This window comes from Nothobranchius furzeri, chromosome 2 (assembly GCF_043380555.1).
Source record: "Nothobranchius furzeri strain GRZ-AD chromosome 2, NfurGRZ-RIMD1, whole genome shotgun sequence".
NCBI lineage: Eukaryota > Metazoa > Chordata > Actinopteri > Cyprinodontiformes > Nothobranchiidae > Nothobranchius > Nothobranchius furzeri.
Genome location: NC_091742.1, coordinates 88,592,809 through 88,604,204, shown reverse-complemented (window position 1 = coordinate 88,604,204; position 11,396 = coordinate 88,592,809). Strand labels below are relative to the sequence as shown.

The following is an 11,396-nucleotide window of genomic DNA, read 5'->3' as shown; positions in this document are numbered from 1 at the left end:
AGAACATTCTTATAAACAGACGTGCTAAATTTGGCAAGCGCATGATACACAACACGGAGGAGATTCACGATTGCATCTAGTCAATCAGAAGTAGAACGCCGTAGACTGACGCGGCAAAAAAACCTGTTTAACATTCACTATAACAAACTCGGCTGAATTTCAGACCATGGACGTAATTTTCACTTTGGGGGGGGGGGGGGGGGGGTGTCTTTGCAGTATGCTCTAATGGGAAACAGGCTTCAACTCAAATGGTTGCTTTCTGCTTGGTCCTAGAGCTCAACCAGTGTCAATTTAATATAGCGTAGTATTGTTTTTAGATGGAAAAATTGCAGGGGTCAAAACTTGACTTTGGAAAAAGTGGGGGGGACATGTACCCCCCTCAAAATTACGTCCATGATTCATACGGAGTCAGGTTTATAAAAGGTAAGAAATGTATTTTCTAAACAAATTAAAAACAAGACAACTTTAATTAAGACGAATGTGATGGATGAATATAAGTGGATGGAATGTGAGTTGTGATGATATGTGAATGTGATGTTATCAGAACCCTCGTATCTGAAAGGAACAGTGCGTTCTGAGTGTGAAAGAATTTGTGGTTGTTATAAGCTAAAGAGTTGATTTATCAAAATGGCATCACACGCAATTCATGTCACGCCTACGTACCCGTTCCTGGAGACCCCGTTTGGATCCGAGATGTCAAGGAGACTCGTAGGAAAACCTCGATGCGACCAAATCAGTCCTGAGATGCCTCTGGGTCACAACGATAGATGAAATGGTTTGCGTCTAGAACGGATGGACTCTGAAGGAGTCTTGGCTGTGTCAGCTTTGACAGCTTGTCAAAGATGTGGTGGTTAGAGAGTTTCCTCCGGTGGCCAGTCCGGAGTTCTGCTCAAAAACTAACTCTGAATCACTCAGCAAGCGATTCTGTTTTAATATTCTCATATTACGATTACCTGGCCAATCGGGACGTGCCGTGTTAAGAGGTGTTAACAAACAACCCTCAGAACATCACGCCTTCTTTCAGATACAACAATGTTCTAGTTCTGTAGATAAAGAATCTTTATGTGCAGCGACATTAACTGTAATTTATATCTTATGGACATTTTGTATGAGTGAAGATAATGACTCACTTGTTAAATCTAACTTTACTGATCTTAACATCAAAATGTTTTATTGTAATATTAAAATTCATTTCAACTTCAGTGAATTAGGCACAGGTTAATCAAACGTTAATATTATTATTCATATAACATTTGTTCATTCAACCATATGTTTATTTAATGATTAGTTAACTTATGAGTAGTAAAAGTTCATCTTTCGTGAGTGTGCAATCCTGCAGTCTTATCAAAAGAAAGCTTTGTTTGGGAATAGGCGGACATCTTGTCCCCCTGAAATGTCAACAAGGACAGAATCTTCTGGCTTGTTGGAAGATAGAATGTAAAATCCACTTTAGAGAATGGAATCATGTCTGCAGATGACCGATGGCTTGTAGGTCAATATGTGGGTGAAAAATGACCTTTTCTGGACGTTACAGTGCCATGTCCAGCCATGAAACCAGACTAAAATGCCTGCAAAATTTCACAAGAATACAAGAAAACTACCAGCTGTAAATAAACGACATTCTCCAAAATCATAGATATATGGAAGTTTTGAGATAGGTCTGTAATTAGTCAAGACTGGCCAATCCAGGATGTTTTAATGTGAGATGAAAAAGTGCTTTTTTTCCTGAGAGCTTGGGACCACCAGTAGCGGTTTTAGGCACGGGCAGACAGGGCAGTTGCCCGGGGCGGCATTTTTTCATGACACAAAAGGGGCGCACAAGCGCGGAGTAAAAAAAAAAAAAAGGAAATCTGCGCCGCACCAAGGTTTTCTATTATCTGTCACAGTGGCGGAGCTTGATATGTGCAACATGTGCAGCCGAACAGGGCGGCAGTCTGCAGGGGGCGGCATTTAATTTCCTTTTTTTTTTTTTCTAAAAAAAATTTTTTTTAGCATCAACCAATACATAAACAAAACATAGAAATCGCATGTTCTTAATAATAGTGATGATAATAATATTTCTGTAATAAAAGCACAACAAAGTGTAACCCATATCAACTGCTCCCTGTCACATGACCCACGTCAGCTGATGTGAGGTCCCTCTCCTGATTGGCTCCTTCCAAGTCGCGGCAACCATGAACGCTGCTCTTGCCGTAAGCTTGTTGCTTGTAGAACGGCGTTGGAAAACAACGCTTTTTTCCCCTCAATTCATTTATACTCTCATTTTTCCTCAGCGGTAAGTGTTCTTAACATCTACCAATAACACCCTTTTACTTGTCAGTGACCAGTCAATCGTTTTCGCTATAAAAATGACCTTGTTCGGCGGAGTTCCCACCGCGAGCAGAACTCCGGTTCAAAAACGCTGTTTTTGAAACACTTTTATTTACTTAAGCACTTTAATGGGCTTAACTTGAAACCAAGAGCAATCGAATGATTATTGTTATGTGTTGCCTTGAATTCGGCTATGCTGTCTGTCAAACAGTTGTTTTCCTTTATTGTTGTTTTTGTATTTGTTTGTAGCAAATGCTACTGGAATGCATAGATTGAGCTACGTAGCCAAGATGATTAATAATTGACCTGTTGTACATTCGTGATATGTTTACCGGTAAACTGAATAGAACTTGATGTGCTAATGAACGTTTCTCTGGCCTACAGGTCAGGTTTTTTTCCCCATGTTGAACTGATCTTCTTCATATTGAAGTGGCGAGCTGGTAGGATCATTCTTTCTTTTTGGAATCGGGAAATTAGCTATTACCGTAAATCCTCTAATACAGGCCCGGGCCTGTATTTGACTCAAGCTAATCAAGCTGCAGGCCTTTATTGGAAGGAGGGCCAGTATTAGAGGCAGGCCTCTATTTCTATTTGAGCAAAATGAACTAATGGTTCACTGGAGTTTTTGACAATTAAAATTGCGCCCACATTTTCAAAGTTAAACACATTTCTTTTAACAACGGTAGTTTCTGCTTCAGCCCTCTCCCCCCTCCCCCTGCGCAGCGGCTGCAAACTCACTGATGCGCCTGCAGCCTCTCGGAGTTCCTGCTGCTCTAAACATTAAAATAATTATTTCATTTTCTGTTCCTCACTTCTGATTACCTTCAATGGTGTCTGTTTGTTGCAACCACCAGGTACAAAAACTAACTTGTTTTTATTTGACTATTTTTCTGTCCTGCCTGTTTATTATCTTCCTGCATCTCCTCTCAATCCTAAAGAGAAACTGCTACCTGTGTTCATATATATTCACCTTATGAGTTACCTTTGAACTGCAGTTCTAAAAGAGCTACCGACCGCAAAAACAGTGGAGCGCTCCCTGCTTGGCGGGCGTATCATACAGTCCGAGCAATAAACGCAGAAGTTCCAAACACCCGTTGTGTGCGAGAAGCATCGAAATGAACTGTTTAATCTGCCCATCATTTGTGTTGAGAGATCAGCAGTGTTTGGATCAACAAAGGGCGACTACTTTGACAGTAGAAACTGTATTTATGGCTTATTTTTGTGCATTTAAAGTTCAGCCGCCATTGATAGTTGTTAAAAGTTGTTAAACCTGTGCATATGAAACAAAAAACGCCTTTTGTTTATCGATTTATTGTGAAAAAAGGAAGTTGTGCTTGCTCCTTTTCCTGTTGGGCAGTTGTGATTTCTGTCCATTGACTGCGGAGGTGCTCCGGCGAAAATAGGATCGATTCTATTTTTGCCGGACGCCGGAACAGAGGGCGGCGCACGGCGCCGCACTGCCGGAGCACGGCCGCAGTAGTAGAATTGCTCTGATTGACTACAACGGGACCGATTTTGCTCCGGCGTTTGTGTCGGAGCGGAGCGGAGGTAGTGGAATTTGCGTCTGAGGACAAGGTGATGCGCGCAGCGCCCCGTTCCACAGCATGCAGCAAAACGCATCAGGCGCAAATAAAAGAAAGAAAACATTAAAGGAAATGAACTGACATGAACGATCGTGTGTTAAATTCGTTTTTGAGGTGGCGACACCTGATTGTGGCCGTGCTCAGGAGGCAGATCTACCGACCGCGAAAACAGCGGAGCTCTCCCTGCTTGGCGGCCGCATCAATGATCTGTGAGTCGGAGGACAAGGTGATGTGCCCCGCTCCACAGCAGCGAAACACATCAGGCGCAAAAGACAGAAAACATTAAAGGAAATTAGAGCTGAAACAACTAATCGATTTAATCGATTATAATCGATTATTAAAATAGTTAACAACTTTTTTAGTCATCGATTAGTTGTTTAATAATCATATTTTACCGCATAAAGTCTATTTTTACCACAATCTGACATCGGTTACAAGCTGTTAAATTTGCCGCCAGTGTGTGGCAGTAATGAGCCACTGATCTACCAGTGGAGCCGTAGAAGAAGAAATGAGCCAATGAGTGCCCTCGGTTTTCATGACGTATCACGTTACTGACGCTCATCTTGCTGTGAGAGATGGCGGAACAAGAGGAAATACGGAAGAAAAATAGAAGCGACAAAATTTTAGAGAAACCCCGGACAAAAACCTCACGAGTATGGGAGCACTTCACTAGATGCATTGAAAAGGCAAAATATGCAAAAACCATTAGCATGGCACGGAAGCACGACGTCCCTAAGTGAACATTTGAGACGAAAACGTGGGGGCTGAGGAAGAGCACCGCGGTCAAGTGAGCCGTCATTTGGAAGAGCCAGCCCGGTAAGTAACAGAAAATAAACAAGCTGGACTTAGTGTTTTAGCTGAGTTCGTTATAGTGGATGTTAAACATGTTTTTTTGCCGCGTCAGTCTACGGTGTTCTACTTCTGATTGACTAGATGCAATCGTGAATCTCCTCCGTGTTGTGAATCATGCGCTTGCCAAATTTAGCACGTCTGTTTATAAGAATGTTCTAGTTAAGAGAAAAACGGCACAAACCCATAACTATGTTCCTCATTCAAAAAAGGACAACTCCGCGGTGAAAAATATACAGACGAGCTGTGTCCAGGCAGTGTTGCCAACTGTTTTTGACTGAAAGTAGCTGAAGTTCCCCCCGAAAGACGTTAGATGTCACCAGATGACGTCACGTGCTCATTTGCATAAGACGTGATGACGTCACCACGTCTGCGTCGTGACGTAATTGGTCTTGTAGAGTAAATCAATCAAATAAAACCCACGTGATTTTATAAAAAATGTATTTAATTTATTTTTTAATATTTTATTAAAATGAAAAACCCATAGAATACAAAACAGCACCTTTTTATAAAAGTTTAAAATGTGCAATGTTTATGAACTCATCATAGAGTTCCAATGTTCCTTGATCGCACCACAAGTGGTGCGAGCATCGACATGGGTGTGAGAAGCCAGCAGCCATGTGCGATAGCGACGCTGCCCTGCGGTCAGCCTACCAGTGCCAACTGAGCTCAGCTGCCGAAATGCGGCAGGATGGCGGAAGGAGTGGTTGCCCTTTATCTAGCTCCGGTGGCTATCTTAAATAATGAACTTGTTAATAAACTATTTGCATGCGAGAGAAAAAAACTCACTGGTCATATTATATCACCCTTCACAACCAGACGAAGGAGTTTCAGCAAAACGTAAAGTGTGTGTGAGTCAACAAAGGAAGAAGAAAATGGCTAAAGCTAACAACAAAGCTAACAAAGCTACTCACGACGACTACCTCGCCCCAGCGAAGATGAGCACAAACTCAAAAGGTAAGAAAACTTATCATCACCCTGCAAAGCTGTAACTATTTCAATATTTACACTATTAACAACAATGAAACAGTTTTATCTATTAGTTTCAGTTCAGATGTTTTATTAACAATAGATTAACTATTTAACATATTTATTTAAAGGCCAACCACATGAACTATTGACATATTTACAGTATTAACAAAAAGGATTTTTTATTGTAGTTCCAGTTGATATTTTTTACTTACAATAAATTAGCTATTATACAGCTTGATTTAAAGGCCAATCACATGAACTATTGACTTATTTACAATATTAACAGAGTTTTTTTTAATTGGAGTTCCAATTTATTTTTTTTTATTAACATATCACATAAACTATTGACAAATATTTACAAAGTTAACTAATTTTAATGTTTTTTTTTAATCTGCTTACTCTAGATCATCGAGGGCCCTGAGGCAGAACTCCATGTCCTCTATACAAGCACTATCAGTGCTTTCCCTCTGAGAAGCAGTGCTGGATGACTGCATGCTTGGACCTGGACAACTGTCTGCTTTAAAAGAGTAGGCAGCAGACGTGGCAAAGAGATTTAGCACCTTATCTGGCAACTTGTGCTCATAACACGTGTTCCCAGCTAGTCTTAAGCCATATCTTATGTGGAGGATGGAGGTGAGAGTTTGGAGGGACATGCGGCTTCTTAATTTGTTTTTAATGACACCCATTTGGCTGAAGAGTCTTTCTACTGCAGCATTTGAGTGAGGCAGCGAAAGAACTGCAACTGCTGCAGACGCCAACTCTTCAAATGGGTTAAGGCCTGCTGCATCCCTGTGCTTTTTGACCTCAAACCAGAACCCAGTGGTGTTGGCTGTTTCCTCCCATCTCTGAAAATGGACACTTCTCCACTGATTAATTATGCGGTCAGTTGTTTCAGGATCATATCCTAATAAGACCATCAGCTTTGCCATGTCATCTGGGTTCTTGTTTTGTTTCAGGGTCTCTCCGACGCTGAACAATGACATGTGCTGAAGAATTTCCAGACTGTCCGGAAGTCTTGCTCGAAGCTCATTGGCTAGGGCAACGGTGTAACTAATACACCTCCGTCTCACACAGTCCTCATCCTCAGGGGAGATGGTAAGCTCTGCTGTTTTGGACTCAAATGCAAAGCCAAGATACGGCCTGGGTGAGATGTGGTTCTCTATTGGGTCTTTCAGGATGTCAATTGTAGCCCCAGGATGAAGAACTCTGCTGCACACAGATTTAATTAGTAGAATTAAACAGTCCAGGAGCTTGAGAGGATCTGTTTGCTCTCCCTCAAAGGCCTTCACTGCAGCCTGCACCTCACCAAGGATTGATTTCAGGTAGGTCAAGTACAGTAGGTTCTGTGGGTCAGCATACATTGAATGCAAAACGTCTGCCATGTAGCAATGCTCGCTTGTCTTGGTCAGACTAAAATGGAGCTTTAGCTCCTCCCACTGACTGAGTAGTCTTGATACAGCAGGTTCTATTGAAAGCCAGCGTGTGGCACAGACTCTTGTTATGGCCAATGGCCTCTCGCCACAGTTTATGGTTTCATAAACTGTCCTGTATGCTTCTTTTCTTTTAGGGGAGATGGAGAACCAATTGTAGGTTTCCCTGACCAGGAACTCAACACTGCGAGGAAGAGTGGTTTTGGAAGCAGAGCTGACAGCCAGTTGCAAGGAGTGACATACACAGCGGATGAGAACAAGGTGTTTTATTTCTTCTTTAAGAATTTTGTGAACACCATTGTATATCCCTGTCATTACTGATGCATTGTCTGTTCCAATGCCAAGCAGGTTCTCCTTCTCAAGGCCAGACTGATGGAGAAAGGAGAGAACTGCCTTGGCGATGCTCTTCGCATCCCCTCCCTCCAGCTCAAGAAGGCCAAGGAAGGTGTCCACCACGTGTCCCTTTCCCTCACTAAAATAGCGAACCACAATGCCCAGATATTTGGAGACACTGACATCTGTGCTTTCATCAAGCAAAAGGCTGTATTTGTTACTGCCAATGTCAGCCACCAACCGCTGTATGAAATATGGAGCCAAAACACCATTTATCATCTCAGTGCATTTGGTACGGTGCATCCGAAAATTTTGGGCAATAGTAGAATCAGGGAAAGCTGCTTTGCATGCTAAACCAATGTGGTCACATGACAAAATTGAGCAGTGATCACTGATAGCCAAAGCAATTGTGGCCTCTGCCTGCTTCAGTGTGTCCGTTTTTTTGGCAACGAATGTCAGTTTGGGTTGGCTTGCCTGATTGTAAGGCTTAGCCTTCTCGATGTGCTTCTGGGTAGCTGCATGCTTTTTAATGTCTGACAACTTTGCATAGAGGTCTGTTTTGCAGTACATGCAGGTAGCTCTAATGTCACTACCTGCATGTGGTTTCAGCCAACCTTTAAATTCAGGTAGTGACTCCCATTCTTTGCGGTACTTTTGGAAATAGGATTTTGGTTGTGTCATTGTTGTAATGTATTTACTTTGCCAATTTGTCTAATAAAATGTTAAATGTCTGTTTTTTATCGAAATCTGTGTCACTATGATGAAGGGAAAACAAGGAGGTGGGACAGGATGAAAGAAGTAAAAACAATTTTTTTAATTTTGAGTTGGGGAAAATGTGAGGTGAACTGAGAAATTAATAAATGGTAAGCAATAAAAAAAGGCTGGGGACACTTTAGAAAGAGGAAGGAGAAATAAATGTTTAAAAGATGAAAAAACGTATATAGGAATTAAAGAAATTATTGCTTTCTAAGCAAAAGTAAACAGTGTAAAGTAGCCTTTAAAAAGGCTGTTTAATGTATGTTCAATTCTCTATAGAACTGATACAAAGTCTGAAAATAGGTGGATATCTGTTGGTGGGTGGCCAGTGTGTGACTAACAAAAGGAAAAAATTGGTCTTAAATACTTGGATATTTCTTTTGTACAATTAAATTTATTTTCTCTGTAAAACAAATTTATTAGTTGGAGGGTGAAAACCCACAAATGGTTTGATTGGTCAACGGGGGTAGCATGATCATGCTGCATGCACATGCGCAGATCATTTTCTTTCTGATCATCTGGAGGAAGGACACGGTCCTGTCGCTTCAAATGCATCTCTAATCTGCAGGTAAAGTCGGCATCTCGGCAACAAAGTTGTAGTCGAAGTAGCTGAGGAGGGTCGGAAATGTCACCAGAATTGTCGCTAGTCGCTTTTTTGAAAAACAGTCGTTAAGGGGGTCTGAAAAGTCGTTATAAATGGTGACAGATTCGCTAAGTTGGCAACACTGTGTCCAGGTGAATATAACGCGGCATAGTTGTACGCTTTCAATTTTTAAATACAGGAGAAATTCAGAAAAAGTCATTTTTTTACTATTAAAAGGCTGTTTTACTATCTAACGCTGTAAAACGCCTCACAACACATTTTTATCATGTTTCTTAAACAGTATTACACAAAATAATCATTTTTCACATTTTTCTAGCTAATTTAAACACTCCCGACTCAAAGTAAAAACCTCATGAGCTTCTTACTTAGAGCTTTTTAATAGTAAAAAAATTAGACTTTTTTTCTGAATATCTCCTGTTGCGGGCTATTTTGTAGAACGTAACCCTCAAAATAAATGATCACTGTATATTGTTAATTAATTCAAATAATATAATATTGATTTAGTGTTGTAGTGTGTGTGCTGCTTTATTTTATATGTGTACTTATTTCAGTCTATTTGTGTTTCTTATGCAGAAAAAAAACAAGCAACGATGGACAACTACATGGGGAAAGAGACACTCACCCCCCAGCAATTCATACCACTTACAAACTCTATTCTAAACATGCTGGTAAAAGACATGAGGCCACTATCCATGGTGGAAGGAGCAGGCTTCCAGCTAATGCTAAAAAATTATTCTGGACTGATATTTTGCACTGTTTAGCTCATTTTATACTGCTGACTGTGTTCATGTGCAATAAAATAGATTGCAGTCAACTGCACAATTCTCTTATGTTTTTTTTTTCTTAACTGAAATGCATCCATCACTTGTATAGGTTAAATAGCTAAACAATAACAAACCGATTAATCGATTAATCGAAAAAATAATCGACAGATTAATCGATTATGAAAATAATCGTTAGTTGCAGCCCTAAAGGAAATGAACCGACATGAACGATCGCGTGTCAGTACCTATGCTCTGACACAGCGCGTTGCCCCCCTGAGTGCAGGAGCTTGTCACCTGCTGATAGCAGTCTGTCTTTTCCGAGGGCTGCATCTTGCCGGTCATTATCACGTGACAGCGACTAGTCGACGACAGGCATAAAAAGTCACTATAGTGAAGTTGACTAGTTCATACAACCCCTGCTACTGCTCCCCAGAGTGTTCTGCAGCATAATCAGCATGTTCTCTTTGAACTTGATAGTGTAATGACCTGGCTGGGGTTGTAAGCCAGGTGCATTCTGGGTATTGTGTTATATGTGTTTCCTATCGTTCTGCTAGTTCCTATGTGCTGATTTGCGTGTTGTGTGAGTGTTATGTAAGCCACAGGGAAGGTGATGTGTGTTCTGTGGAGTGGGTTGAATTAGCATGGTTAACTGACACCGTGACTCTGTGTGGTAGGAGCGTGATAGAGGATCGTGTCTGTAGCGTTACAAAGCGTTGAAGAAAAAGTCTAATAAAGGGCTGTGTGAACCTCTACTGCCTCCTGCTGGTTGATTTGGGGACTATAACCCTGCCGCTGAGACGCTCTTATTTGCTTGTTACTACATTCCACCCGGCTACAATAAGAGACCGGCCATTATTCACCTCCGCTGACTCCGACACCGGCCAAAATTGGAGACCTGGCCTTTAATTGAATACCGGCCTGTATTAGAGGATTTACGGTATTTACCCCATGAAAAACGGAGCGGCAGCGGGCGCTGGAGGTGCCCTGCTAGTATGATCCCATTTAAACTGTAAACTGCCATAAAATAAAAACTATAAAAGCTAGAGCGGTCTTTTTTTAGCTGAAAGTTGAGACTCTCGCCTTTCAGCACATCTGTACTGTACAAGTCGATGATGCCATCATGTTGCGTTAAGTGTGTCTATTTCAGTAGAACTTTGACAAGTGGTGAGAAGGTGGCCAGGAGCTGGATGTTGTATTCAGTTAGCAAACGTTGTTATATATACACTCCACACAATTTGAAACAAAGTTGTAGGTGTAATGTTTTTTCGTGTGTGTGTGTGTGTGGGGGGGGGGGGGGGGGTCACAGGGGGATCTCGCACAGGGCGCCATTTAGGCCAGCTCCGCCTCTGATCTGTCATATGACAGTGTCTGGATTGGAAACAGCAAGTTGGCGCCCCCTGCAGCTGCAGGCGCTCCTGCTGACTGAGAACGTTCACGTGTACCGTGTGTCTATGAAGAACAGGAAGGGTAGGGGTGCGGCGGGGGAATTCACCTCTGCGTCTTTCCCAAATGAAATGAGCGTGCAGGGGCTGAATCAACTGTATTAACATGGCTAAAGTCAATCACATCTTAACGTTGTTCCATATTTCATTCATAATATCATAAACACAGGCCTATCATTCTTTCAGGTTTCTCTGAATTGTGTGAAATGGCCGAATAAAAAAAGGAAAAACAAAACGATGTTGTGGTCACCCCCCCCAATCAAGGTCAAATAGTTTAGTCCTGACTAAAGGAAACTTACTGAGTCAGGAGCCAAACAGAAGAGATGGACATAAAAAGGCTAAAACCACCAGGT

The 11,396-nt window shown here is 41.6% G+C and overlaps 1 long non-coding RNA gene across 1 annotated transcript; it reads left to right on the top strand.

Moving 5' to 3' along the window:
• Positions 1–747: 747 nt before the first annotated feature.
• LOC139066140 (uncharacterized) lies at positions 748–9,659 on the top strand. Its single transcript, XR_011519121.1, has 2 exons — positions 748–4,709; positions 9,411–9,659. It is a non-coding gene; the product is annotated as an uncharacterized lncRNA (long non-coding RNA).
• Positions 9,660–11,396: the final 1,737 nt, after the last annotated feature.